This window comes from Apis mellifera, linkage group LG3 (genome assembly GCF_003254395.2).
Source record: "Apis mellifera strain DH4 linkage group LG3, Amel_HAv3.1, whole genome shotgun sequence".
NCBI lineage: Eukaryota > Metazoa > Arthropoda > Insecta > Hymenoptera > Apidae > Apis > Apis mellifera.
In genome coordinates, this window is record NC_037640.1 from 2,443,730 (window position 1) to 2,467,262 (window position 23,533).

The following is a 23,533-nucleotide window of genomic DNA, read 5'->3' on the forward strand; positions in this document are numbered from 1 at the left end:
TACACGGCGGGGATCGAATATAAATAACACACCGCATCTCGAAGGCAAGAAAATTTGATAAATTTTAAATTTACGCAACCGTTCGAAATTAAATCGAAAAATTGTACAAACCGCGTATAATTATCTCCCTCTAAAAATATAAATAAAAAATCGAGAGAAAAATTTACATTGAAAGGATTAATACAATATTCTCTTCTCTTCTCGTGTCACAATTCCCGATATTTAAGAGTAATAGAAGAAGATTAAAAAAAAATTCCAAAACTTTGAGAATCAGATTATATTTCCCGGGAGCGAAATCGTGGTATAGAATAAATCGATCGACCCCCGAATCTTTTCCAAACCAGTTTTCGCCCGGCTCTCGGACAGTCCATTCCCAGTTTGAGGAGAGACACGTTACGTTATGCGGGTTGGCGCAACATCGGGATGTTTTTGTCCAAGATAACAGAAAGGAACGATCAATGCCAGGCATTGAACGGCGACGGATGAACGATGCGCAAGAGCCAAAAACACAGCGGGAGTTAGAAGCGTTTGTGGAAGTCAATAACCGGGACGATCACCTGCATTCTCGAACCAGAGAAACGAGGAGACAGCCAACCTCCTCCTTCGTTTTATCATCGGTGTAAAACCTTTCCTCCTCCTCCTCCTCCCTTATGTACAATTCGAGGCCACCTAGAAATCGTGAAAACGATCGCCAATCTCGCACAACGTTCCACGCGATCGGTAGTAGTAGTAGCGTAGCGTAAGGCAATGCGATCGGTCAGAAGGAAGCGGATAACAGGAAGAGAGAGAGAGAGAGGAGCTGACGAAAGAAGGAAGGGAAGAGAGAGAGAGAGAAGGGAGGGAGAATCGGAGGGTCGTACGTATCGCATCAGGGTGTATGCACCGAGGAGGGGTAGGCCGCCGCGGGGGTCACGGAGTGCGCTGACCTACTGTTCCACATTCGTCGCACAGAGCAGCCTTCCTCCGAACTTCGTGGAGCGGAGCGAACCCAGAAACCCAGAACTCTGCCTGCCCCCTTCCTCCTCCTCCTCGACCACTGCCCTCTCTCGCTCCTTGCCGAGGCCCTGTCTCCCTCTCTTTGTCCTTCCCTCCCTTCCACACAACCCCTACAATCTCGCGGATTTAAAGCTGAATCCTTTATACCGTGGAATCGCGTGGAACGGCGGCGCAGCCAGCCATCCGGGTGCATCGCATCGCAGCGACTTTCTTTTTCTCTCTTTCTTCTTCCTATCTCTTTCGGAAGCAGAACAGAGGCAGGCTTCTCTTTCTTCGGTTTGAAAAAGATCCGTCCTTTTCTCGTCTTAGATTACGTGTCTATTTGTGTTTATAGGATTTATAATAAGGATTTAATCAATGAATGTCCAAAGATTTTCTCAATTTCGTGCCACCGCAATCTATTCTATATGTCAGCCAGGATAACCCAGAATATGTGAAAGCAAGATTTCCTCATAGAATCGTAGCGTAGAAATAATCTTGCGGACAGATGGAATTTCTCGAGGAGAGGAACTTGTAAAAATTTTGGCGCGATCGAAAAGTTTCGTGTCCAAGGTCTGCGGGTCAATTCGCGTTGCAAACTACGAGAAGGTTCTCGAGGAAAGAAGAGAGAGAGGGTTGATCAATTGATCGAAGGGTGGTGGGAAGGAAACTGGTCATCAGATAAGGGATGTTGGAGAGGCTGAGGTCGGAATTTATCGCGGTCATTTCGCAACGATCCGGTCGTTACCTCGTTTCGCTCGCGAGGACAATTAACAACGTTGGCGGCGGGATCAGTGAACCAATTCTTCGATCATCCAACAAGCGAAATCATAAAACGCGATCGCGAAAAGTGGTGAAAAAGATGGTGGCCGTGATTCTCGAATCACGGTTGTTGGAATAATAAACGGGAACGACGATTTTCCATGAATTATTCGAAGGGGGGTGGGGGAGGGTGGACGGGGCGCCGAGACTGCAAGGAACGTTCATGCACCCCGAAAGCTCGTTTCCCTCCCTGGCGCGAGCGGCGCATGCCTCTCGACGCTGTATCGGTCCGACGCACACCCACGAGGCGGCGAAAGCTCACGAATTCTTACGCACACCAGGTGATCCGACACCTGCTCCCTGCCTTATGATAATGATTATATTTTTTTCGAAAACGCGCCGGGGGAAATCATCCTCCTAAAGAAATACACGGCATGAAATTTTCTTTCGATTCTTTTTTATTTATTTATTCCTGGAAAAAACAGCACAGGAATTCTTATGATTGAAGAATGATTAACAAACTGGATTATTCGATTGTATAAATTATAAAATTCTTGTAATAAATATCGAAGGAAAGGAGATTTCTCGAGTTTGGATACAAGGCTTGTAAGTTACGTTCAATTACGAACACCGTTCAAATTCAAATCGTTCGAGCGGGACGACACGCGTTGCCAACGGACTAATAGGCGTGGAACACGTTGCGCGGCAACTGTAAGCAAAAACTAGTTTACAAACTTCTCCTAATCGACTTCGAGACGAGTCTGTCGATGACAACAAATAGAGAGAGAGAGAGGAAAAACACTCCGATAAACCTCTCCAAATAATTACGATTTAAATTCAAAGTACACAATCTAAATCATAATAACACTAAACTCTATATACACATATACACATCCCAAGATTTCAAAGACGTTTAATCGAAAAGAAGCGAGCGACGACAATTCATCGAATTACTACTCCAAAATATAATATTTTCGAGGGGCTCCTCGCCCCCGTAGATACGGGACTGCACGCCTCCCTACTCAGGGGTATAACGCGGAGCGACGAGGACGAGGCAACGTGACTAGGGAACCGGCGCGAACTCGTTCATGTGGAGCGAGAAGGATACAGATACTGCGGGAAGAGGAGGAGGAGACGATCTAAAGGGAGGGGGAATATCTCGAGGAGAGGGACGGAAACGCCGAACCGCGGAATTTGGAGAGGAAGGAGGAGAGAAGCTCGCGAGGACATCGAGACAGAGAGAGAGACAGAAAGAGAAGCGAGAGGGAGGTAAGGGGTAGAGAGAGAGACGGAGGAGGCGCGTGTAGGTGGTGGTGGAAGAGCGAGGAGAGCGTAGTCGAGCGACCGTCCCGCTGTGGCCACGAGCTCCGACGCTCGGGGAACGTAGGTAGTGCGTGAACTTCCGGCCGAGTGAAACGGACAAGAGAGAAAGGGGGAAAGGAGTAGAGAGAAGGGCCAATTCGAGATTCCCTTGGAAGGTGGTAGAGTTCCGCAACCGGAATCCTCCTTCTGCCTGGCCGGCTGGGACACACACACACGTACATATTGGGACACACACACACGTATATATTCATATCGGCGTTTGAAAAACGCGAGTGGGGCTCGGACGATAAGAGGACTGGTGGACGAGAATCGTTGTGGTAGTGTTATTATTGTTGTTGTTGTTGTTGTTGTTGTTATTGTGTTATTGTTGTGCGAGTGCGTGAGAAGAAAAAGAAGAAAGAGAAGAAAGACACGGAGAGGACGTGGACGTGGTGGACGCGTGGACGTGAACGGGCGCGAATCGAATCGAATCGAATCTAGTGGAGGCAGGGGGGGGAGAGAGAGAGAGGAGGAGGAGGAGGAGGAGGAGAGAGCCGCGAGTGGAGTTACGCGACGAGGAGGGAGGGAGAGAGGGAGGGAGAGAGTGTGTGCGGGTGTCGGTGAAAGGGTTTTCGTTCGGTCGCCGCTCGATCGCCCTCGGAGACGCTGAGGGACGCGAGTGCGTTTGTTATGCGTACCAGAGTGTGGTACTACGGTGGTGGCGGTTGACGGCGGCGGCGGCGGCGAACAGAACGACGAGCAGAAGAAGGAGAAGCAAGACGAGGAGGACGAGGACGAGGACGAGGACGAGGAGGACGACGACGACGACAGGAAGGAGGAACAGGAATAGGAGCGACAGAAGCTTCAAAGGAGGACGTGGACGCGAACGAGGAGGCGGAGGAGGAGCTGGAGGAGGAGGAGGAGGTGGAAGAAGAGGAACAGGTGCGAGTAAGAGTGCGGGTGCGAATTCGGGATCGAGGGAGGAGGCAGCGGGAGGAGGAGAAGGAGGAGGAGGAGGAGGAGGAGGAGGATCAACCGAGGATCGAGAGGAATCATCATCATCATCATCATCATCATCCTCGTCGCGAGACCGATCGAGGGGAGTGCGTTCTGGTGTGTTGCCGCAGGGGAGGAGGGGAGGGAGGCTCGAAGAAAGGGAGGAAAGACGACGACGTCGGCGACGAGGTGGAAGAAGGAGAGGAAGAGAGGTGCTGGAGGAAGGCGAGGAAGAAGAAAAGGAAGGTAGAAGAAGAAGTGATTGTTGTTGGTGGTTCCGTTTGTCTCGTCGTCTCGGGATCGGGAGAGTTTAGAGTTTAGGAGAGAGGAAGAGGCATTTTTCCCCCCCCTCTCTTCTTTCTCTTTCTCTCTCATTCTCTCTCTCTCTCTCTCTCTCTCCCTCTCTCCAGTCTCTCCGCGAGTCTCTCCGAGTGATCGTTTTTGAGCGAGCGATCGAAGAGGAAGAGGAAACGGGATAAGAAAGAGAATACGGGAGAATTTATCGAGCCAAGGAGGATAAGATCGAGGAAGAGAAGGGAAAGAAAGGATATCGAAGAGAGAGAGAAAAAGTGGTATGTGGTGATATTTCTTTTCCCCGTCTTTTTTTTTTTTTTTTTTTTTTTTTTTTCCTCTCCTTCCTTCCTCCTCTTTCGTTCCCTTCCGTTGTTCCCCGTTGTTCTCGCCGGGGAAACAGAGGAGGGCTACTACTGTGTTGTTGTTCGCCTACCGTGGAGGCGAAGCCTTTCGTCGAGTGTTAGTGTGGTTTCTTAAAGTGGTGCCTCAGCACGAAGAGGGAATCGCCAGCAGGGCAGAGGCTCGAACGCATGTAGGAACATGGCCGCAACCAGCCCCTGCCTCCCTCTAGAGGTGAGTCCAGCGAAACCGGAATAATGGCTCTGTGATTCCCTTCGTTCCTACCCGATTTCATCGCCGAATCATCACCTGTGTTACACGGAACGCACTTATTTATACGCCTCTCTCTCGCTCGTCTTCCGTTTTAAACCGCGATCGTCGACGTGTCGCGTCGAAATTTCTAACCTATAAATTGGTGGGCAGTTTCGTGATCAGTTGTTCTTATTCCCTAATGATATTCTGATTTAATTCGAAGCTTGGTGTTTTCTATGTGAACCGTTCACGAAATTGACCTACTTCACGTGGAAGCCGTGTTCGTTCGACACGAGTGTGTATATATATGTGTATACATATATATATACTATGGTAGACACGTAGTGTTTCGTCTTTTTCTATCTGTTTCATACGAAATACGTTTAACGGAAGAAATAAGTGTAACGTATGCTCGCGAGATTGGTATAATAATTAACGATGACTCGTGACTGTTGCTCGTGCGTGATCGTTTCAGAAATTCGAATTAACGATGCGGTGTTGTTTCCCCGTTTGACCTCTTTACCAGCGTATCAGCGTACGTAAAGTATGAATCGGTTACACTGTCTATTCGACTGTATAAACAGTATACCGGCACACTCTCGATGTCTCTTCGAAGCTGAAAAAAATTCCGATTTGAATATTTCAAAATTCACCGTCAAAATTCGTGTATCATATTTTTCTCACGAAGTTCAAATTGAAGTTAATGATATCGAATCGGTCTGAATTATTCACCTTTTCAATAGATGTCTATAATGTTCGATCCTTGAATCGAGGTTTGCATCAAGCTGATCGTATGTTTTGATTTGCGAATCGATTTCCTTCAAAATTATTGGCCGAGCCAAAGAAAATTGTCAGGATTCTTATCCATAAATATTTAAATCACTCCTTGTTCACAGTTTTGATACATTTTTTAGATAAGTGATGCAACATTGGAAATTAAAAGGTAATCTGTGTACATCGATAGGCAAAATATTCCACATATTGTTCGAACTCGACAATCTTCTCTTCATATATATTATTCATAATCTCCTCAACTCGAAGAAAACTCCATCATTCAAAGGATTAACAAATACAATAACGAAGCAACAGAGTTCGAAAATCTGTTCCAAGAAAAAATGACAAATTCGAGAAACTTTTGCATTCTAATTTCGTCCATCGATTTCCTCCGTGTAACGAGTCATCAATGCCTCGAGTTATGGCGTATTCGTGGAAAGAAAATTATACGGCGTGGCGCGATACCCTTGTGGATCGTTTCCTTCCCCCCCGTGTGTTTGTCGTATCGCGTTGGCCCCGTTTATTCCATCGAGTACTTATCGAGCTTTCATCGCGTCACTTATCAGCCCGTGCTGTCTGTTCGTGTTCACGAATGCAACGCGGCCGACCAGTTAAAGGGAACGCGACGACTCTCATGGAAAACACGGTTTTTTCGAGGATCACCTTCCTTGACACCATAATTAATTGACACAATTGGATAAATAAAAATTGGATTGTAAGATATTTTATACTTGTCTTCTGTGGAAGATTTAATTATACAAAATATGGTATTTGAAGAATGAAGAAGAGAGAGAAAAGAAAAATCGAAAGTTTGATCGAGTGAAACGGATAAAAACGGATTGAATGGAATAGCGATTAACGTGAATATTTTTTCGAAGAAGGAATCCTCGAGCTTTAAGGATAGGGGCATACAGCGAAGGTATACAGCCTGTCCCCTTTTTACGCTTTAATCATATCGATTAGGCTCTGATGTGTCACTTAATGGATCGAGCCTTTGAACGTAATTTCTTTGCATTATATTTTCCGCGAAAAATGGAAGAGTAATGAAACATTTTCTAAATTAATCCTGCTCGACGAATGAAAAAAATAAAAGGAGGAGAGACATCGGTGTTATCGTAAAATTTCCAATGTTTAAAAGCAGGATCTGATTCTGTCGATTCTCCACAACGATAATTAATTAATAATTGAACGAAAAAAATTACAGTTTTTTTTTTTCACTGTGTCAATAACGACATTAGTATGTTGATTAGTATCTATTCTGTTTATTGATCGAAAGAAAAAAATTAACTCTGAACCTACACGCTTTCTAATATCTATAAAAATTCGATTTATAAAAGTGTTTCTCTTTTCTCTAGTAAAATTAAATGAAATTAAATAACTGTTCCTTTCGATTGTTTCGTTGGCCAAATTGAAAATTCGAACAGGGAAGGATGTAAAGGATATTTGAGGGTAAAATCTCAGTGAGTTCCTTTGAGAATGATTGTTCGAGAGTAAATTTCACTCATAATGGAATATCGACTAAGTAAAAAAAAAAAAAAATAATATTCGAGAGCAGCTCTCGAGAGTGTTTTTCTCAAGTGGACTCTGCATTGAGAATGAAATAACTTTCACTCTCGTAACGTGAAAAATAATTCTTCAGAGTGTCCTATTATTCTTTATTGGGCATAACGTCACGTGTTCCAATATAAATTATTTCATCATCAACGTTTCAGAATTTTTTTCGATGTAAGAAATATTGTTTCATTTGCTCCATCGTTTGTTCCTATTCGTTTGGTTTTTAAATGTATCTTTAAAGCACAAAGCTTTAAGATACGTTTTTAAATAATGTATAAAATGAGAGCAAGAATATCGATTTATAAATTTGTTTACAAAAGAAAAATAGAGATTAGAAGAAGAATTCATTAGTTTTTTCTTTTTACATTCGTAAAAATAGTTTGAAGGTGATAAATAATCGTTGTGTGATAAAATATCAGAATTTAGGGAAGAATGAATTTGAAACGATAGGATTATAAATTTGGATTAATTTAATAAAAAAAATTGAAATATATTTCGTTTATAGAAGAGGAAAATATGAAAGAATAATTATTATAGAAATTCCAATAAATATAATCGTCATGTTAGGATCTATCTATCTGTTAAATTAACTTATTTGAAAATTGAAGAGACAGATAACATTAACACAATTTCAAATCATTTAATTTCTAGCTTCTTTGAATCAACTGTGTAGTAATCTGAACGAGGCTTAAAGAATGCTCAACTGCAGTAGAGATCCCCAACAATAATCGGACAACAGTTCTTTCCATTCGAGAAAGAAATATTCGATTAATTTTAATACTTTTAAATTAAATTGCATGAATTCAAGTAATTCAACTCGAATAATACGAATTACTTATTTCACTTTGCTTGATATATTCTTTCAAGATTCAATTAAAGTTAATCAATCAGAATTTGTGTACAATATTCGACCAAGCTGTCAATTATTTGATTTCGATCGATTAATTAGGATATCGAAAAATAATTACACTTGACTTAATAAATCAAAAGACGAGGAAAAATTTCTACAAACTCACGAGACATATCACATTTCATGATATCCGAACAAATCTTCGAATTAATCGAAATCAATTAATTGACTCGTTTAATTCGAACTAGAGACTTCTAGTGACATTTAACCGCAGTAGAAATCTCCGACAGTGATCAGACACTACTCCAATTTCTTTACCAATTTATATATTTATCTAACACTCGAAATCGAACAAACGAAGGAAGGTAATTTTGAATGAAGAGGTTCTGAAGATTAATTAACAGGAAATCGTGGTGTTAATTTACACGGTATTATCTTTCCTGCAGAGTTTCTACCTCGTAAATATAACACACACAACAAAAAAAAAAAAAGGATCGTCCACTTCTCGTTAATTTGGCGCGCTGCATCAGGAATTTATTTTATATACGGAACGATTTATCGCTTTCATTAAAAGGGCCGTGACCATTTGTCCATAGACAACACGACCAAGTTTTCACTCTAATTTTCATTTAACTCGTCTCTCTCTCTCGCTCTTTATACGCCTGTTTCTCGAAGATATCGCGAAAAATAAAGGTCGGCGACCGAATCGAAGCGGTTTCTTCCATTTTCTTCTTCCGGCACGAGCTATTATCCGAAATTGCCTTCAACGTCGCTTCGCTATTTTCGACTCGATCTTAAATCGGCATCCTGGAAAAATCTCGTCTGACAGAATGCTTGCTAGAATTAAAATCCGTTGCTGAACAATTTTTTATTCCAGCAATTCCTTTTATCTTTTTCGATCACGTAATTGTAATCGTTTTTTTTATTTATTTATTTATTTATTTGTTCCATTATTTTTTATCATTCGTTGTATTTGTTTCTGTTTTAGTAGTTTTTGGCGGGTATTTGTTTTATAGGCGATTTCATGATCTTTTTATGTTTATAATCGTCTGAAATGAAATTTTTATTCACATATAACAAATTTGTATAATACAGAATAATAATTCTGCAGGTAGAATATTTATAATGATATATTCTAGGAATTGAAGGCTGCTGAAAAATATTTGTTTAAGCTTATTTTTCAAGTAAGCAATTTAATTTAATCCAATAATTTCAAATGAAGCAAGATAGCTCTACTTTTATTATAATTTAATGAACAAATCTCTTGACATTTTTTAATCTTTCTTCTCTTATCTCGTCACTTTTTAATAAATAATACGTATAGTTGAAAATTTCTTAGTTTATCGTTAATTCTAAAAAAATTGCGAAACAATTTATTTTCGTTTTGCATTCGTTTATATCATTTTCATGCACAAGTCGTTAATATTTCAATTAGACGATTAGATTGTGGATATATTTATGAGATATGAAAAAGAGCAGAAAATATATTATTGCATTATGATACTTGAAAAATAAGAATAACCTTTTCTTTCCTTTAATCGAATATATTCATTCAAATTTTATTTTGCATAAATATTCTACCAATAAAATAAGAACAAGTTATCAGTTGAAATCTTTTGTCCATGTTTTGTATACAGACATATAAAATGATAGAAAAGAGATAGTTGAACGTCAAATTGTTCTTAAGACGATGTCAAAAAGGTGTCAAACGGGATATCGAAATTTGGTCTTGAAGCAATTCGAGTTAGAAAGTTTAGGAAGTTTTGCTCACTCCATGAAATAGTGAAAATCTTCTTGCTTCTAAGCAAACTAGTATTATGATAATTCATGTGCAATCACGATTTCCATCTTTAAGAATAAACGAAATTTGAATTTCTAAGATCGCGTACCAATAAATCAATATCGTTGATTGCAGATTTTGAGCAGCGTTCAAATTGTCAAGTGTCACAATTACAATACATTTTTTTTTTAATTGGATTATCTTGATGACGTTTCTTAAAATCTCTAGAAAGTTTCTTTTCTTAACAATTATTAATATTATATAAAAAAGTATAAATGTTCATTGAAAAGGATTAAGAAACAAACAAATCATTTGGAAATTTCTTTACACTTGTTATTTTCTGAGATCAATACTGGAATGGAACTAAAAATAACATAGCTACACAAACGGTTTATATAGAATATGGAATACTTTTGCACAAAAATTAATTTTCTCAAACAATTAATTTCCTCAATAATAATATTAATGCATCCCTTTAATAAATTAAAATTATTTAACTTAATTAAATATTTATACAATAGATAACGATAATAATACTAAACATAAAATGATTAAAAAATGAAGATTTTTGTATTCTAACACGGCCAAATAATACTATACATGATAATTTTCCAATACAAAAAATAAAATGAACTCGAATTCCAATTCCAATTTTATCTCCCGAAATCGTGCTCCTTCTAAAATTTGGAATTAGAATCTCGAAAGGGGGGGTCGACGATCCCTGTTCGAGCGTCCTCGCGGACGTTAATTTATTAGAGATCCGTTTGTCACGTAAAACGTGTACGTAGGGTTACGTAATGTGAATTAAATAATAGGAAGCGTGTCGTTTCGCCATTCGCTCGGCTAATCGCGTCCCTCGTGCATCCAATCTCTGCTCGATCGATCTTTACCGACTCGAACAACTCGGGAATCTCGGTCGATAATATCGGGCGAATCGAGAAAAAGAGAGAAACATTTTTCTATCGCGTCTCCACTCGTGAATTTTTACCTCTCCTCTTTCCCTTTGTCTCCCGTATTCTCGGATTGTTCGATTCAATTCGAGAGAGAGAGAGAGAAACAGAGAGAGAAATAGAATATGAAGAAGACCGAGGGGGGAAAGTTTCTTATCTAGGCGAATTCTCAACCGACAAAGAAATCTCGTGCCTGGTAGTTGACGACCCAAAAATTGGATCGGACGTGTTTCTGGGGAGGGATGTGGAAGGAGGACACAACCCCCGTGGCGCAGCAACGTGTTCTCCCTCCCCCTCATCCTCATCCTGATAAAAACCCGCGAAATTGGGTCGAAATTCCGAGGAAAGTGTTACGTCGACTCGTATCAGGCCGATTGTCGTGGCTGATTGCTTTCCCGAGACCGGCCTAGGCTAGGTCTTTCTCTGAACGTGGGGGAGAGGTTGGCAGGAGTGGCGGAGAACGAGACCGTGCGCGGCACGTGTGCGGGCAGAGTTTTGGATCCGCGGGGTTGGCAGCACTGGCTGTGACGCCCGTAGAGCGAGAGGAGATTGCGAGACGGAGGAGGATGGAGGAGGGCGAGGTGGTGGGGAGCGGAGGACAGGCGAGGGGAGGGGCAGAAAGGGCGGCATGAATGAACGATCAATAGATATATAGTCTACTTGCTTGCTTGCCAGGTATCCACCTTTCCGTGTATTTTCTCCGGCTATTCTTCCCGAAAGAAGAATCTCAATCCGCCGTTTTTCGAAAACGACGTTTCGTTCCTCTATTCTTGCTTATATAACGGGATTAAACTTGCCTGGTATATTTTCCACGGGCTTTCTTTTTCCGCTGAACAACTTCTTCTGAACGAGATTTCCTCCTTCCTCTTCTGTTTTGTTCGGTAATAATTGAGGATCTTGAGAGAAGGGAAGGGTGGATACATTTTTGAGTTATTATTGGATATGTAAGAAAAAAGAGAAAGAAAAGAAATTGTACACCTTTTCGACGACGTAAGCTGGTGGATATCGATGTCGATAAAAATTCTTTTGTATGGGAGGTTTTCATAATGAAAACAATGATAAATTTCTATTTTAGTTTGTTTATTGTTTTCTTTTGTATTTTGCCAAACAGGAGGGATAAATTGGAGGAATTCGTAAGAATTAAGAATAATTGATCATTATTATTTTAATACGTTTAAGAATTTTCAATTAGAATTTTCTTTCCAAGAAAAAGAGAAATTGATAGTTACAAGAGGCTACATTCCCACTTAGGAGAAGAGGTCCCCAAGTATAACGCTGACTTTTTAATGAACTTTTGCACGGTTCAGTTTCGAAATGCTAAATAGGACATTTTAATTAAGGAAGAGAACATTCTCGCCCGCGGAATATAAGGAAAGAAGATAATTTTAATGTTAAATATTCTCGCGAACTATCACAACCTCCGAATCAGATACCATCATATCTTCAATCTTTCAAGATCTATCCAAGTAAAAGCTCGTTAACGATACTAGCGCCACTGTTAACTAATAAATCAAACATAACCTCACTCTTACGTAATTTTCTCCATTAATCATTTATCACTTTTACATATTTCCACGCGACAAATTAGCCAATCTATTCAGTATTTCTCCTCATTTTCTAAATATTAATCAACCAGAAATTCACACCAAAGAAAAATACATAAAAAGTTGAATTAAAAGCTGTCCATGACGATGAAATTATACAGCAGATCTATTATCAACAGAATTTAGAATATCTCTCGATATGAAATTTCTTCGATTTTCGAGGTAATTAAAAATTTCGAAATTTCTCCAATTTTAAATAACAAGCGAACAACGCTTTTCAGAAGGAGGGAGAGGAGGAGGGGTGCAGACACGCGAGCCGGTTTAAGGATAGCTACGAAAAATTTAATAATTCGAAAAGCAGGCACGAACGGCTCGCGGTTCTGTCCTATATCAACAACGATCGGGTTAGATCGATATCGCGAAAGTTTCACCGTGGACCAAGAGTGGAAGCGTGCGTGCACACGCTTTGAACCGAGCCAGGGCGTAAATATATATGTCCTTCGTACATAATAAAGCCCGGGGTTGGCCATGCCGCATCGTGGCCAATGTCTTTTACGATCTCCACGATAATATCGCGTGTGCGTGCGTTTAATCATCCACGGTCACAGTCGCTTCATTCGTTTAACCTAATTGGCGTCGTAGTTTCGTTAGATGGAATGATACAATGTGTGTATATCAGAATCTTTTTGTTATAATGGACAACCTTGAGGGACTTTTGACATTTTTTTTTTTTCTTTTTTCATATTTCAAATACGAAGTACTTTGAAAGCAAATAGTGATCGAATGATAAAAATGTCAATATATTTATTCGTTTGATTAATTTTAAAGCAACGAAGTGAACGATCAAATGTTTCTCTGTTTATATTTTTGTCTCGTTTCTTTTATCAAGAATCGAGAAATTTAAAAGAGAACGTAAGTATTTATATTTGAATACGAAATAGATAGAATTGAATGAAAGAAATAGATGGTTATTTCGAAAGTTGTTTTATTATTAACAAATTTTCTAAATCAGAAAAATGAATAATGTCACAATACAAATATAAATAATTATTTTGATGAATAATACTGGTGCATAATTATCCAATCCTGTCTCGAGGTTAGTTCTGTTCGATTGGGTGGCGAGGAACGTTTTAGAATAAACATCATTGTTTGCGAATAACGCGTGGGTGTCAAAGGCCTCGATTCTGCGTGATTTTACGCGTGGAAAACCTACTCGATTCTCGAAATGGCAAAAGGTTCAAAATTTTTCTTTCAAAACATGATCCAGTTGTAGGAAAAATCATGAAGTGTATAAACGTTTCATTTGTAAAAGAGTCAATCGATAAGTTGATCAGATCAATTCGTTAAGGTTTTAGCGATATGCTGATAAAAAATATATAAATAAATATATGAAAGAGGATTTTTTTTAGGAAAATTTGATTAGATTTTTCAAACTTCTGTGTTAGAGGTAAATATCAAACTAGGTCTAGATATGTACGTAATGGCTCTAATTTCGCATTAGAGAATAGGAATTTCTCATTATTAAATGGAAAATTAAACATTGTAAGCCATCTTGGCAAATTAATCCTTTGTACGCCATACAATTATCTCTGCGGTAATAATTGTTATGACTTACTGTGTTAATAATTCTCACAAAAATATCGCCAAATTTAAATCTTAATAATCTCTGATTAATTATATCTATTAAATTAATTCAAATTTAAGTAAGAACCTATATTTTTCATTATATAAACCATTTGTGTTACAACATATTCAAACGATTACCAAACATTCCATGAAACGAAGAGAATGAATCCACTTTTCATATTTTAATATTTCTTACTTATTTATTTATTTATTAATAAATAAAACATTTTGATATAACGAAACCAAAGATATAAAAATAAATTTACATTGAATAGAATAAGACGAACAAATTCTCTCACTTATGAATTATTTTCGTTAACAGAAAAACACATAAATGGAACCAATTTGTTAATTTCAAATTATATTTCCCCTATAACAGAGTTCCTCTCCACTTCTCAATATCTTCAAATCCATTAAATTACTTGCTCACAGACGAGGATATATTCGGGTCACCTTACCACCATCACACACGACACAAATTCGACTACCTCCCCCCTTTTAGTTTTCGAAAAACTAAACATTCCTAACCTAAGATCAATATTCCTTCCCCGTTTCGTTATTATTATTATTATTACTCTCGAAAATACCGTTGGATGGAAAGTTGAGGAGAGAGGGATGAAGCACGATGATCAATGAGGGAGAACTCTACGTGCATTGCTGCGTATGCACACACACACACCGTATATATATATATATATGTATATGTTCGTCCAACTCCTTCCTTCTCTTAGCCTCTTTCTTCTCTTCCACCCCTTATCTTGGCTCGTACCACTTGGCAAATACTGGAGACGTCCAGTCGCCCCGTTTGACCTTACTATTGACAAGGGCGCCATCCCTGATTTATAAAGTAAGGAAATGAGCTTATTCTGCGGTACATAAATACATTGGCTAGGATAAGAAAGATAAATGGAGGAGAGAGGCAGTTTTCGTTTCACCTTTTTTTTTTTTTTTTTTTTTTCGAAATTGAGCTTCTTGTGAATAGGGATTTTAAGGGGGAGTCAATTCGAATAAAATAAATCCAGTATCTATGAATACGATGGAGATATTCGAATGCTTGTCGTGTATAAATAAAAGGATAATTAGATTTATTTTTCAATGCTCTTCGATATAATTCATATTCGAAGCGAATAAATTTTCGGATTGAATTTCCCCTCTGAGATTGAAGGATATTTGAACATCTTCACGGATCAGAAGGATAAGCTGAGTCAAAAAGATGGAAAAATATTCGTCCAGATTCTCTTATAATTAAAATTCTCCGTTTAAGGAAAAAGGAAACATTATTCGTCGTTTGATTGGCAATATAATTAATAGAACAAAGGTGAAAGATTCGTGGAGATTTTTCTCATCGAGAAAAAGACAACGGTTTTCGATCGAAGTTGTAAAGTGTGTCGCCGCGAGAGAGAAGCAGCCTTAAGGCCGATTCGCGTGCCTCGTAATTCATCCCACGTTAGGCTGTGGAAAGTTTAAACAGCGCGTCAACTAAACCAGTTTTCGCTTGGAATTATTGGAAAAAAAAACGAGAACATTTAAATACACCATATTTCCCTCTCCCTCCGTTTAATAATTGTTGTTTGCCTACAATGTTACAACGTGAAACGGTACAATATCGATATCGATAAAGCGTTTCTCTGTGACACGACGACGGATCCGCAGCTTTTCGCTGCGCTTTCAATTAGAATCGCGATTGACCGAAGGCCGAAGTTTGCACCGTTCGTGCTGGAATGTTATAGTTCAAGGATCTACGTTGTCTACGTCGAATAGCGTTTATTTATTCAAATTGCATTTCCGATTCCGTCACCTGGAATTCGTCGTGTATAATAATAGATCTCGTCGCCAATTGATCGTAACAGAGATCTTAAAATTCGTCTATTTTTATATACGAAGTAATCAACTTGTCTAACAATTTCACTTTTTTGCAGATTAGTTGCAACAAAGTTTTATCCCCTCGTGGACAATCGTCAAAGCAATCTAAGTATTAAATTTTGTAAAAAAAAAAAAAGAAAATACTTAACGATAAAGGAAAAATAAAGATCGAGCTTGTATGGTTCTCGTTGTATCTTGATCGCGTAAATTGAAAAGAGTTTATTGGGACGAGCCAATAAACGATGCATTCGTAAAAAGAATGGGATCGAAGCTGTTAAGCACATCGAAACGACGATGGATCAAATGTGATGCGAGAAATGTTGTATTGGTTGAAAAATAGTGGTAGAAAGAGCGGTGGTTGGCACGTCTAGTCTTTTAAGTAGTACAAGTACGTGCGTGGTCAGACTGGCGAGAACCGCTACGGGAACGAGTTTGGCACACGCGCTTACCGTAAGTACCAATTTTTACCGATCGCAGTTCACTTAATGGCTCGTTCTATAATATTCAAACGTTCGTGGGGATTATCCATTGTTCGATGTAAACGATTTGCCAGATTTATTTACTTTTTTTCCTTTTTTTTTTTTTTTTTTTAAGGTTGAGTATTCAAGATCTCGATGCTAATAAAAGAATGGGCGTTTGTACGATTTTAATCGACAGGCGAAGTCAAGGGAACGGTTGTAGACGGATTATCAAAATTGTAGTTTGAGAAATTTTTTTAGAATATTTTAAATTTTTAATCTCGCTATTATATATATTACGTTGAAACGCAATTGCAAAAGTATCTAATTTTAGGTATTTGATATGTTTACTTGTATAAAATTATACAAGCAAGTCACGTAACGCGAATACTTTAAGCAACTTGGTTAGATTACCAGTCATTGTTGGTTATTATTATTATTGGTTACGCGAAAAAGTGTTATATATAAATGTTGGAAGGGGATATAATTTAGTGTTATTAATTTTTGAACGTATAAAAATATATTCGTGAAGGTTAATTCTCTTTTTTTTTTTCTTTAATTATGTATTTTCTAAGCTGTTCGTATTATTACAAATACTTAATCATTTTTCTTTTATAGGAAATAGCAATCTGCATAGATTAAATCTATCAAAAATCACATCATATCTCGTATACAACTGTTTACAATAAATCATTTTTTTGCATCAAAAAAATCCAATATTTCGATGAATTCGAATATTTTTGTAACCTCTTCGAAAGAGGAATATTGGAGCCAATCCATCGACACGAAAGCAAAAATTGTTACGGTTGGAATTTCTGGGAACAACAACAATACCTGCAACCGAATTTGCATATCCTAATTAGCATTCTTCCATGGAACGAGCGAGGGCGAAATGTTTAATCTGTTCCCCTTATCAATGAACGCGAGCTTCTTGGAACGGTTCTTTCACGGTCGCGTGTTCCACTCATTCATTCGCGGCAGTCACCAAATCATCCATTCGAATACGTGAAACGACCGTTACCGCCTCTCGTGCTTTATTTTCTGATTCATGAAACCTTTCTCTCCTCCACCCTTTCCCTCCCTCCATCCCCTTGCTCCTCGTCGCCACCCCGAGTCACGTAGGATTTCGTAATCCTCGAGGTGCCACGCGCGTTATATACGTAATGTGTGTGTCTATGTGTGTGTATATATATGTACAATGTGCATAAAGGTGTGTAGGGGAAAATGTCGAAGAGAAAAAGCAACGTTGGCCGTGTCTTTGGTTACGTGTCATGCTCAATAGGAGAATCGAGCAGCGATGTCTCGCCAACGTGAAAATAGGTCACTCGTATTGAAGTGGTTCGTCTTTGCTACGACTCCGTGTACGTATTGTGAAATAATCGAATCACCGTTTCGGAGACGTCGGGGGAGGAAATTCGATTTAATTCGCGTGTCTAATGGGCGTGAAACGAGAAAATGATAATTCTAAACGATTATTCATATTTTTCCTTTTAATGTTTGGAAAAAATTTTTTCCAAACATCGACGTAATGTTATTCCTTTCTTTCTAAGAATAGTTGGTTCAATTCTTGTATTATTTAAAAAAATAATTTCTCGATTCAAAACGAATTTCTTCGAATGAAAAATTCTACAATTTATCTACTGGAGGTGGTAGATAAATTAGTCAGGATTAATTTTTCCAAAGACGTAATGTTATTCTTTTCTTCCTAAGAGCTAAGAATAGTTGGTTCAATTCTTATATTATTTAAAAAAATAATTTCTCGATTCAAAACGAATTTCTTCGAATGAAAAATTCTACAATTTATCTATTGGAGGTGGTAGATAAATTAGCCAGGATTAATTTTTCCAAAGACGTAATGTTATTCTTTTCTTCCTAAGAGCTAAGAATAGTTGGTTCAATTCTTATATTATTTAAAAAAATAATTTCTCGATTCAAACGAATTTCTTCGAATCAAAAATTCTACAATTTATCTACTGAAGGTAAATAAATTAGCCAGGATTAATTTTTCCAAAGACCGATATAATGTTATTCTTTTCTTCCTAAGAGCTAAGAATAGTTGGTTCAATTCTTATATTATTTAAAAAAATAATTTCTCGATTCAAAACGAATTTCTTCGAATGAAAAATTCTACAATTTATCTATTGGAGGTGGTAGATAAATTAGCCAGGATTAATTTTTCCAAACATCGACGTAATGTTATTCTTTTCTTTCTAAGAGCTAAGAATAGTTGGTTCAATTCTTATATTATTTAAAAAAATAATTGTTTTCCTCGATCCAACCCGAATTTCTTCGAATCAAAAATTCTACTGAAGGTAGATAAATTAGCCAGGATTAATTTTTATTCGAAAAATGCAAGGATGGAAACGTATCCGCACTGGTTGGTGCAACCTCTTTAGAAATCGCGTGTGCGGCAAGGAGCGTGGGTGTGGGTCAAGTCAGACGTCTCCGGCGTCTGGCCATGACGTTGTTCCGTCTTCCCTCTCTCTCTCTCTCTATCTATCTCTATCTCTTTCTCGATTCCTTCGCTTGGTGAACGAAGTTCGAAATCGCGAGAAATCAACGACAGCGTTTCCTTCGAGGCGCCAGACGAGTTGCGCTCATTCTCTGCCTCCTCTTCCTTGCCTCCTCTTCCTGATGTTACGAGCTATATTAGTTATACAGTTTTATCCTCCAACCTCTATTTGAGCACTCGCCAATCCGGGGGAAGCTAGCCTGCCAGGAAGTCTCTTTCTCCCTGCTCAGCCTTGGATCGTCCTCCTTTCGAACCCTCTCTCATTCATTTTTTTTCCTTTCTTTCTTTCTTTTTTTCATCGCCAATGCTGCTTTATCCCCCCTTATCTTAGTTCTGAATCAGCAAGCTTTCCCAATCTTCAATGCACGAATACGCGAGGATAATAATGAAATATCGATTTCGAATGAAAATTTTTGCGCGATTCGTAATTGGATTAATTCGTGTACACGATGATTGCGTTAAATGATCAAGTCAGTTGATTTCTACGCGGCAAATATTTGTTGCGGAGGATGGACGACTCTCTCCGCGCCTCTCTTTCGCGTGTTTACAGCGAGCTTGCTTAGAGAAGCGTCGAGTTTGCTTGGAAGAAATATTTGGAGATAATTCGTTACACCATATGTCGATTGGACGTTGGCATCGATATTATTGGTGGTTATTCTTAAAAAATATATTCATTTGTTGGTTAATACTTTCTTACATTGCTCCAATAAATTAAATGAATCTAAAAAAAGAAAGAATTCACTCAAAAAGAATTCATTTAAGAATTGTTGATTTATAATGTTTTTATTAGTTACTTGTAACGTGAATTATTTTTCACTCGATCGATCGTGTAATGAAAATTGAATAAATTTGGATCCATAGTAGTTAAATTACTCAAGTTATTGCTACCACTGTAATAAAACTTTCTTTTATGTTTGAGAAAAGAAAAGAAAAGGGAGCAGATATAGAATAATTATATTGGCCATGACATAATGTGTATAACGTTAGAAACAAGACTTTTTAAAGTTTCGAAAAAAATAATCAAATTTTATATCAACTCGAATTAGCCTCAACCCCTCGCATTGTTTATTACAACGTCGATATTTGCGCTATGTTTCGTAAGTCTGACTCTGAAAGTCTGTAATTCAATGTGTAATAACAGGATATCTTTCTCATTGATTGAAAGGAGACGTTTATCGTGGCTATCGAAAGTTTTCGAAATCTCTAAAATTCGATCGCTCGAAACAACGGCATTTTCGTGTCGCAGAACAACGAACATACGATGTGATCGTTGTTGACCACGGTGTACGCTAAAACGCATGCGTTCAGACGCAGGCGATGCGTTTATAGCAATGAGGACGCGTTACAGGGGAAACTCGTGTCTTCGATTTCCACGAATCTCTCTCTCTCTCTTTCTCTCCTCGTGTTTCTACCATTTTTTTTTTTTTGCATCGTCATCGAATTTTTCCTCTTAATTTTTCAAATCGTAATTAATTGCACTTCTCTTGTTCCACGAATCGCAGCGTATCGTGATCAATAATGCTTACGTGATAGTAACTAGTTCTAGGAACTTTTTTTTATTTGAAAACAACAAACGAAAAGGGAGAATAATCATCTTTGAATAATTGATTTCAATAATTATGTTTCGATAATTATGTTTTATAATATTAAGACAGAATATAAGATTGCATTAAATAACAATTAAACTTCATCACTAAAAAAAAAGAAAAATGCTTAATCGTTGTGTATCTTAAATAAAAACGACATAACCTCAAACATTAGAGATACAACAGAAATCCTATTTTTATTTTAAGATGCAAATCTTTCGACTGATTTGTGATACGAAATGACACTTAAATCTCGCAAAACACTTCTACGATCATTTTATACAATAAAATACAGAATTCGGAATTCTTTTGAAAGTGAAAACGTTGCAGAGAACAAGAAAGAATCGAAAAATATCGAGAGGAGGAGGAAAGAGAAGGAAAGGAAACTTTGATTGACATAACCTCAACATCATTAGGGATGCGGCAGCGATTAGACGGCGCACGTAGATCGACGTACTCGACGTGCACGAGGTACACGTAAACGTACGCAGCGACACATAACGCGCGATCGCGGAACAACTAACTGGTTGGTGGGGTGGTGGTTGTAGCAAGGGCGCGTCGAGGAGGGGGATGTTCGAAACGAAACGGATATACGTATTGGTTGCACACGTGCACAGCTGACGTAACCCTCCCCCCCCCTCCCTCGGTTTCTACGGGGGAGGAGAGAGGAAAGGGGGAGGCAAATAGACCTAAAGGTAATTTTGCCGGGGTATGTAGGCGGTTATTATGGTTAGGTGGCTCTTTAGCGTTGGCCTTCCCTCGCTTTTCACCCGCTTCCGCCCGCGTTTACACGGGTTTAATGCGCAGACAATACTATTAGCGCTATTTATGGTCCCTTAGCTTCGTATTAGGCCCCGTCTCCATGGCCGTGGCCGTTATAATTGTACCCGATTGTCTCTCCTTTTTCATTTTCGCTCGTCGGATTGAAAGTTTTTGGTAAAAAGGAGTCGTATTCGTCAAATTATTTCACGATGAATTGAATTGAAATTGGGAATGAATCTACTTTAGTTTAGTTTTGTGATTCGAGAAATTGTTTAAATTTTGATAAATAATAATAAATTTTTTGCAAGGAATTGGTGTCAAATTTTGAATTCTGATTTCGTGAATTTAAAGAACAAAAGTTTCGATTTATCAAAGAAGTTGATTGCTCGATTCGATTATTCAGACGGAATCGTTTGTTAAATAAAGTCTGATTCATATCAAAGAGAAACTGAAGGATCTGCAACCTGTGATTTCGCATATGATTTTCATCCTACCCTTGAATCTATTTTTTCGTTAAAAAAAAAAAAAAGAATACTATTAATAATAAAAGTGTATGGAAACTTTCACCATGTAGCGAGGTTTTAAATTAATTCTAAATCAAGTAATAGCGTCGATTGAAACAACGATGAACATGTGAACTATCTTGTTCAATGAAGACTGAATTGAGACTAAATTATACTTCTATACTACTAACTGAGAGTTATAATCTTTATACTCTCTAATTTGACAATTCACTCGTTAAGACGTTTGTATAAGCGTTGATATCTTTGATCAAGTGATTACTTGTTATGATTTGATTATTATCGAAGGGATTAAACGATGCATTTACATTAATACATATCATATGTATATGTATATAATTTAATTTTCAAGGAAAGTGAAATTAACCAACGAATGGTCCTAAAAAACGTTCGAATTCAAATCGTTTCGCGCCATACGACGGTTCGACAACTGTCGATAACTTATCGATCGATTTTTCGCTCCGTTGCCTAATTCCATTCGCGCGTGTATTTTTTTTCGTTCGATACTCGTTAAAACTATGGCATAAATGGTGTTGCACAACTACAGTGACGAAATTCACTAGAAATTTGGGAATAAAGCGATTCTCGAGTTAACGCCAGGCAAAATTAATTTCTGCAACGAAACTGTTTCCAAATTGTTTATTAATTTAACAACAGTCGTTCTTCTTATTCGAATTCTATTATTAATTCTGGCATCCAATAGTTAGTTTTGACTCGATCGATTTAGCGATATGCTATTATAATCCTAATTAGATGAAGAAATTAGATAACTTCGAAATTATAACAGTATAGGTCACTTTTAATCCGGCCATCCGTAATTCGTGGCCCGTATTTCGATGGATAATACTAGAAATCTGATTTCCAAATTCGAACCCGAGACTCTTTTTCGTCTCTCTTTTTTTATTCTCTATCTTTTGGAAAAATCATGCCAATAACAAAAAGAAACATATTCCAAATCTTAACTTCTTGAATTCTCCTTGAACTTAAATTCATAATTGGCAATTTCGATAAATAATTATTTTGATTTGAATAAAATTTTTGCGCTTTCTTTTTATCATATGTATGAGAGAGATGGATGAAAAACCTCTCGAATCTCTAATTAACGAACAAACAATTCATCGACGAGTTTTTAACACCTTTAAGCATCGTCTTCTTGGCTTCCACGCGTCCTACTTGTTACGTGTCGCGGATCGAATCATCGTTGGACGAGTTCCTGGGAATTTCTTTCGGCTCGAGGCTTATTAGAACCGCGTGACACGAGGTGGGTGGTTCGAGTAGGTAGTATTGGCTTCGTGGTATCGTGGCATGTGTCCGGCAGGGTGGAATCTTGGCACGGTGTCTTCAGCTGATGCGATTACCGTGGTCGATTGACTGGCGCCTGGAGCGCATCAAATCGAATAATTAAGACGAACGTTGTCTAGGGTCATCGTGTCACTCGATACCGAGCATAAGCGGACCTCTGCTGCATCGAATTCCCCCAAATGCCGTTGCCCACGTACTACCTCGACCTAGATTTACGCACTGGCCTGTGTCGGGATGCCTCAACACCAGCCTTCTGAAAATTATTTTTCATTGCTTTCGTGTTATTCGTATTAATTTTCAAAGTTTAAAGTGAAAATAACAGTATTTTTCTTTTCCACGAAAATCGCGAAATATAAATTGTTCCAGCATAACAAATGCAGAGAGAGAAATGTATTCACTGATCTAACCTAATTGAGAATGATTAAAATCTTAAGTTTCATCTTAAAAGGATATATATCTGTGCAAAGATTCTTGAGCGGGAATTTTATTTGGAGTAAAGTAGAACACGTTTGAAAAATAATTTAATTTTAT

General features: G+C 38.2%; 1 protein-coding gene across 32 annotated transcripts in view; it reads left to right on the plus strand.

Annotated features, from left to right (window-relative positions):
- The window catches only part of Cac (cacophony), a 138,178-nt gene that overhangs the window by 54,937 nt on the left and 59,708 nt on the right, over positions 1-23,533 (plus strand). The window contains exon 1 of one of the 32 annotated variants that reach the window (XM_016911048.2): positions 4,471-4,607. The gene's annotated coding sequence lies outside the window, so the exon portion shown is untranslated. 32 annotated transcript variants of the gene reach the window in all.